This window comes from Penaeus japonicus, unplaced genomic scaffold (assembly GCF_977035675.1).
Source record: "Penaeus japonicus unplaced genomic scaffold, GWHDUDI00000001_assembly GWHDUDI00000016, whole genome shotgun sequence".
Classification (NCBI taxonomy): domain Eukaryota; kingdom Metazoa; phylum Arthropoda; class Malacostraca; order Decapoda; family Penaeidae; genus Penaeus; species Penaeus japonicus.
In genome coordinates, this window is record NW_028234418.1 from 24,849,662 (window position 1) to 24,857,161 (window position 7,500).

The window sequence follows — 7,500 nt, forward strand, 5'->3', positions numbered from 1 at the left end:
ACGGGGAGTACACATTAGTCAAAAAATTTTCTTTTTAGTCATAGTAGCAGACGACCTCGTAATATATTACTTTGTGTACCGAAGGCACTCCAAGCTAGCCTGATTCGCCGTTTTATCTCGGCATCGCAGGATGTACTCGTCTTGATGAGTTGCCATAGGTATACATACTCATTCACTGCTTCTATTACCTCGTCCTGTATTGATATTTGCTTAACTGGGGTTCGACTGTTGAATATGACTTTAGTCTTATATATATATATATATATATATATATATATATATATATATATATATATATATATATATATATATATATACACATATATATATTTCATCTGCTTATTACAGGGACATACATCTACGTACTGTATTATGAACTAGTCTTAGTAAAGAGGAAACACAACTTAGTTGTATTCCTCCTCCCATTATTAAGATAGATAACAAGAAAACAGTGCATAAACAGGAAGACAATTATAGAGTATCGTTACTCATAACATCAGATGGCAGAGGCTATCTAACTTTAAAGGCATTAGTGAAGGATGTCTTTGTGGTGAATATCACGAGAGGTGACTCACTACATAGACATCCTTCACTAAATGGTTTGTACAGCAGTTATTGTTAAAGTCTGAGACACACATTTATGATGAGACTGAGACATACATTACGGTGAGCCTGTCAATTGATAGATTAGGATAAAACTATACATAAGACATGGTTGTACATGTGTACCACTCAAAGAAAGGCCTTGCAGATTTATTTAGTACAGGCAAAGTATTTATGATATCATGTACGTGCTCAGTCGTTACACCAATATCACACTCAACAGAATCAATATGACTGCATGTTTTAGACAGAGCATCATCCATATCATGTAACTTTAGATTGATGTATGATGGCACCCACAGTATTTTAGTAGTTATATCCTTCAGAAACAATATGTTCAATCTAACTGTTGATACGAGTCCCGTATTCTCATATCTGTATGAGTTTAGAGAAAGGAGTGAGGAGAGGGATTCTGTTAGGATGAGTGTACTATCACCCATACATCTTGAGAGTAACAAGTAAAGCAATCGATTCTGGCTGCAGGATGGACTCCCAGCTGTTGAGTCTGAATCCAACATCGCTAATCCTTCCAGCGACATTGTAGTGATCATTGACTTATCATTAAAGTAAGTTGCAAGTTCATTTCTTATGGAGCTTGCCATAATTAATCTTTGTAATAGATTGCCGGCGGAGTGGGCCGAGCGGTAAGCACTCTCCGAAGGCACGGTGGGTCTGGGATAAAATGTTGCTCGTGAATCTTGTTAAAAGTGTTACTTCCCGTACATACACAAAAAGAGCCTGGGCAAAACTCTTTTACTAAAGACATGTAATCATAAAAGATACAAATATAGAAAACTGATATTTGATTAATCGGCATGGATATATATATATATATACATACATGATGAGAATATAACAAAACCTGCACATACAACTGGGGCACACTACTTATCTTGCAATGTGTCTCTCGTACCATCCATTGAATACCACTTTGTAACACAGATACAATAAAGATAAAGGCTCGGCTACGGCCTCTCTCTATATCAACTTATGGCAGGAGGTCCTCTTACCCGGCAGTCTTCCGTCAAGGATCTCTGGCTTACGGAAAGAAAGCCTCACTGCTATAAGCAAACTGCCCGTTTGGATGAGGAGAGAGAGTACCAGTAGCATTGGCCGTGCGAGCTTGAGTCGCTTGTTCCTCTCCGGACATCTCCCTCAACGTCTTGGAGGTGGTAACCAGCAGTTATGGTTTAAAAGGTGTGAGACCTTCTTTGCTCAAGTATTTCAAAATTAACAAAATACAGTAAAAATAAGAAAATAAAAAGACGGGAAAGCTAAAACACAGACATAACGTTTTATTATTCGTTGCAAGCACCATGCATTAGAAACGTCGCAACATCACGGTGCTGGTCCCTGGTGGCCATGGGTAGACGTTCCAAGCGTCCAGCCCTGCCACGAATAGCTTGGGATCCCTTTAAAGACAGCCCGTTTTCCAATCGGGAGATTATTCACTACAACATCGCATACGATTGCAGCACATGCGGCTGAACCTGTGGCTGAAGTTACCGACCTATCATATTCTCGCTTAATCTCATGATTTTTTTCCCCCAGAATATCATTTCTTTCGATTTTAGGTGGGTACTATTTTCAACAATAGAATGTTTTTGATAGACGCCTTCGTAGAACTCATATTATATTATGGCCTCAAATCTCTGAGCATGTTTTCTTGACCCAAGCTGATCCATGATGTCTTGTAGAAAGGCCAATTAGTAGGGATTCCTTGACTATACCTCATATTCAAAACTTTTGTTGTGTTTGGATATTCCAGGATTATCCTCATTACCACATTTTGCATTGTCTAGCCTTTAATTGTTTGTGATGACTGTATTATTAGGGCAAGTGCAGCTTGATAATTGGGTGGTGTCGTGTAAACTGTGCTCGTAAGGCAGCTAATCTACTATTACATCTTTGATTATCTCATTATCTTCGGCTGTATGTGGAATATTGACTCCGAGACATCTAAATGACTAGACCTGAGCTATACTCTTACGATTTACGTTAAACTGCTTACCTCGGTCTTTCATATTATGACTATAGATTTTAGTCTTGTTTGTTAATATAATCAATCCTAGTTCATTGCAGACCGTCGATATTGTAGGCAGTGCATATATGTAGTCTTGATAATTTCTAGCATGAATTAATATATCATCAGCATAGCCTATTATCGTAGAAATGGCTTGTTGCTTTGAACTTTTGATAAGGGAGTTTACCAAAACATTAAATAAGAAAGGGCTTAGTACTCTTTTTATTTGGAAAATATCCCTTAACCCACCGATATATATGTCCGCCGATTCCCATCAGAGCTAGTTCGTGTAGGATTATTTCCCTATTAGCTGTATCAAATGCAGACTTCAAATCCAGGAAAATAGTGAACACAGTCACTCCAATAATTGACAAAATGTTGTTATACAATTTTGAACACTCCTGTCTGGTATAAATCGATAAAGATCTGACGATATTTTATCTTTAATTCTAAATAATTGGTGATTTAGTATTACTCTTTCAAAAGTTTTACAAAGACAGCTAGTCAAGGAGATCAGTCTGGATTATTTGTCTTTAGTATTAGGGTTATAATACTCTGAGTCCAGGAAATTGGTAGCACACTCCTTTCATAAATGAGTCGGAATAGTATTAGAACAGGATCATCGTGGACATTTAAAAGTAGTCTAATGGCGTCATACATAATATCTTCACCATGAGCTGTTGACTCTCCCCTTGTGAGGACAGCTTTAAGCTCGGTCTCGGTAAACGAAACATTGCAATCATCATACTGCTAAATCATTGAATTAATCTTTTCCCTCCTGTCTGTATAAGATTCACTGATTCACTATTCAGTGAATTAGTGCTGGATATCTCAGCATATTTGTTGATGAGCTCATTTGTTTTTTCTCGAGGATTTGGATGTGCAATCTGAGATGTAATTTTACCTTTAATTTGATGAATACCTTGTCATGGTTTTCCTATTGGCATAGAACTATTTAATGAATTAACAAACTTCTCCCACTTTTATTGTTGCAATAATGTGACTTTGACTTGGTCTACTTGATGAGCATCCTGAAACAGTAAGGGAGCTGTTCTGTTTCTTCTGTATGCCTTGCCAATTTTATGAGCATTGTCCTTCAGGGTTAATAATAAAGAATCTTATTATTATACAGATTCGGGTTAGGGACGCGAAGTTGCACAGACAAGATGGATAATAATTTGTGCATCAATCACCAGTTAACTGAACAAAATCAGATATCTTGTCAACTCTTAAATCGTTTGTGAGCTGCGTATTAAAGGGGACTTTTATCTCTGACAACAGAGAAAAATGATTTGACATTAGATAGTCCATAATCCTTGAGTATGTTCAGCATCATATAAATGGAAACCAATACATTGGTCAAGAATTCCTGCACATTTATGGGTGGGCTCATCATTTGTCGATCCGACGTCCATCGTGCTGCCATGCGCCGTCCTGATGTCCCTCGGGATGCCTTTCACCGTTCCGACTCACCTGATACCATGCATTACCGCAAGGAACCTCACTTAACGCAGCAGTCTGGTGTGTTGCATCATTGTGTATGCGCAGTGATGGTATTGTGTTCCCTTATTTTCGATAGATGGCTTATTCAAACTGTCTTCATACCTTGTGCAAACATCTGTCTTATAGCAGGTTATGCATTGGTCATTTATTTTTTCCCGTCTCAGTCTTTCCTGTGCAGATGTCACACCAGTAGGTCTTTGACTTGTACTTTTCAGTCACATGCCCCCAACATTGGCATTAGTAACAGCCTCATGCAGGCGGGTTGTAGTAAGCAATCCGCAGTGACCGATAGCCGACGGGGACCAAAATCTTTTCCGGAGGAGGGTCCGGACACGTCTATTCGGCCACCACTGCTTCTTTTCATTTCAGGCACTTAGGCCTCGCCATGTGTTCATGGGTCTCTATCACATTTGCCTCTTAATGAACACTAAGCCGAAAAATAATAATAACCCTTGGTGATTTGGCTGTGGGTGCCACTGGTTCTTGGAATTTAATTCCGTCGTATTCCCTTTTAGAAGATCTTCAATTTTATCTCCTTTCCTTTCAACCTTTATGTAGTTGTATTCGTCTCTCCTAAATATTATCTTGGTTCCATGATGCTGTTTAGTTGCAAAGCCATCTGTATTTCGAGGCAACATCTGTATTTTTTGGGAAATCTAGTCTTACCCTCTGATCTTGTAGTATGAAGCCTTCCTCACATTTTGCTAGACTTGAGGGTTGTCGATTGTTAGGAGTTTTCCGCTTTTCTTTGGTCTGTCATCAACATTCATATTCTTTGGGTGCTTCTTTTTTGCACAAGTATGAAGCCGTCATCGTCAGTTTCATCTTGTGATGGTATATCATTTTCCTTTCCTTGTAATTCTGCTTTGGTGTTCCATAAGGATTTCCTTATTTTCTTCTGAGGGTTTTCATAGTTTCCGTTAAGGTCGCCATTGTTGACGCTATCCATAGTGGAGACATTTTTGCTGCTAGATGCGGCTGACCATTTGCTTGTCAGTGGTTTGGTTTTCATGTCAGGGCATGCCTAAAGTACAATAAGGTCAATAGAGGTGAACACTCAGCGTATACTATTGTTCGGTTTGTATTTGCTATACCTCTGTTTGTTTGGGATTGACCTTTGTTGTCAATCTCCATATAGGTTGGTTAGCCGACCTCACGATGTTAACTAGGGGCGTCATCAAAAAGACGCTCCGATCCAAAAGCATGTGACGTGCTAGAGCTCGAATTAACTTAGGTCCGAATTTCAATAAATTTCGATCACTTTTACAGTATAGCAATTGTCATAGGAGTTGTGTGAAAAAAAGTCATTTACTGGTTTACTATATATCTGAGAGGTTTGGAAAGATCTAATTGTCAGGATTATCAGGTTAGCAAGGGTCAGGTCACGAGAATCACGAAAGAGGACGAAAACAAGTCTTCTCACTGAGATCACTGGATCTAGACTGGAAGAAAGAGAGAGAGAGAGAGAGAGAGAGAGAGAGAGAGAGAGAGTACAAGACTAGAGAAACAGGTTATCTACTCTCGACATGTCCTTGTTTCAAGTTGGCGGTGCAAAGCAACGCACCCATGCCACGCTGCTGACATAGAAACATATCCTCCCCGTCCTTGTAGTTACTTTGTTGGTGGAGGTTAAGACAGGCTGACTTCAAATCCGGATATCAAGCCACCAGAGACACACTCCTCTATGCAGTATGCCCTTCCAGAGCAAGCTTCCTGTGGACTTTACTAAGACTCGGTTCAACCTCGACCACAGCCCAGTCACTCGCCTTCTCTCAAGGCTGCCTTTCACGAGCTAGGGCTAGTTGAAATCTTAAGTCCCTCGTGTCTCATGTTGTTTTTCTATCAAGACATCCTTTGTCTAGCTGTAATGTATCGTGCTTCTTCACCTAATAAAGCCCATTCAGTTTCCCTGTTCTATCCAGTTATTTGTAAGGTGCTCTGAACAGACCAAGAGAGAGAGAGAGAAAGAGAGAGAGAGAGAGAGAGAGAGAGAGAGAGAGAGAGAGAGAGAGAGAGAGAGTGTAATAAGGTCTGAGTTTGACCTCTACATGAATATTGGTAGTGTGTGAAGAACATGGCCGAAACAGATTTCTTGGTTTACTGCTTAAGATTGAACATTAGTAAGTTAGATTGAGGGCTGCTCCTCCTCCGAGGAACGAGGTGTTGCTTCTCCTAAACAGATTAATGAAGCAACGAGAATACGTATATGTATGTATATATGCGTGTGTGGTAGAATATGTATATGGAACAACGAGAATGACATGAAAGATACAAATTACATTAATGGTTGCATTATATAGAATACAATAGCAAAAACATACATGTGCAAATAATATTCGATGAACATAATAACAATTGCAGTAAACATAATATATAAAACAAATGGTTATTGCAAGGTTACAGAGAAAGAGAGAGAGAGATGTAAAGATATACATATAGATTGGTAGATAGACAGACAGATTGACAGAAAGAGAGAGAGAGAGAATCGAAAAGAGAAGCAGAAGAAAAAATAGAGAAGAGAGAGAGAAAGAGATAAATATGCAGAGCAAGACATATAGATATGTAGATAGAGAGAGAAAAGGTGAAAGGGGATGTGTATGCTATCAGCTTGGCTACAGTATTGTAACTCGATAGCCTAAATCTAATTATCTGGTTTAGTTCAGGGGAAACACAACTATTACAAATAGAAAGGTTTCTACCCATGAGTTAATGTGTCTGGTAACTGTCCATGACAACCAAACTTATACAACACTAATACTAGAAAATATTGAAAGGACATTTTTCGTCTTGTGTTCATAATGAGCTACTGGAAGGGTCGAGTTTCCCAACATGGACAGAAATAGGTTAAATCAATAGATCAGAAATGGCTGATAGAAAACAGAAATCAACACTTGATTCATTCCATTGCGTGATGTGATTATTAACGTTTCGTTCCTTCAGAGTAAATGATCTTATTTTATCATCAATTCATTCAGCAGATTATTTCATTATGACTGCTATAATATGGAGGTATGCTATTGCCTCCTGTTGTGTTTGACAGTAAACGAATGAATATACAATACGGAAATGCAAACGTTGATAATAGAAAATTATAATTTCATAATAGATTGACCTAAAGCATCACATATGATTATGCAGAATATTCTCTGCTTTAGATGTCATCCTAAATTCAAATTCAAACTAACTAAAGACTTGAAATTCGACCCTTTTTTTGAAAAGGTTAACTAAAGCGTTATTAGATGGCGCCACGAGTAGTCAACATGGCGCCGTCCTGTAGTTGTAAATGGTTAATTGTGTTGTAAAGAATTAGTTATCGTTGTTAACAATCTCATTATTATTACCGACATAATTGCTATTATGATTATTGTTAT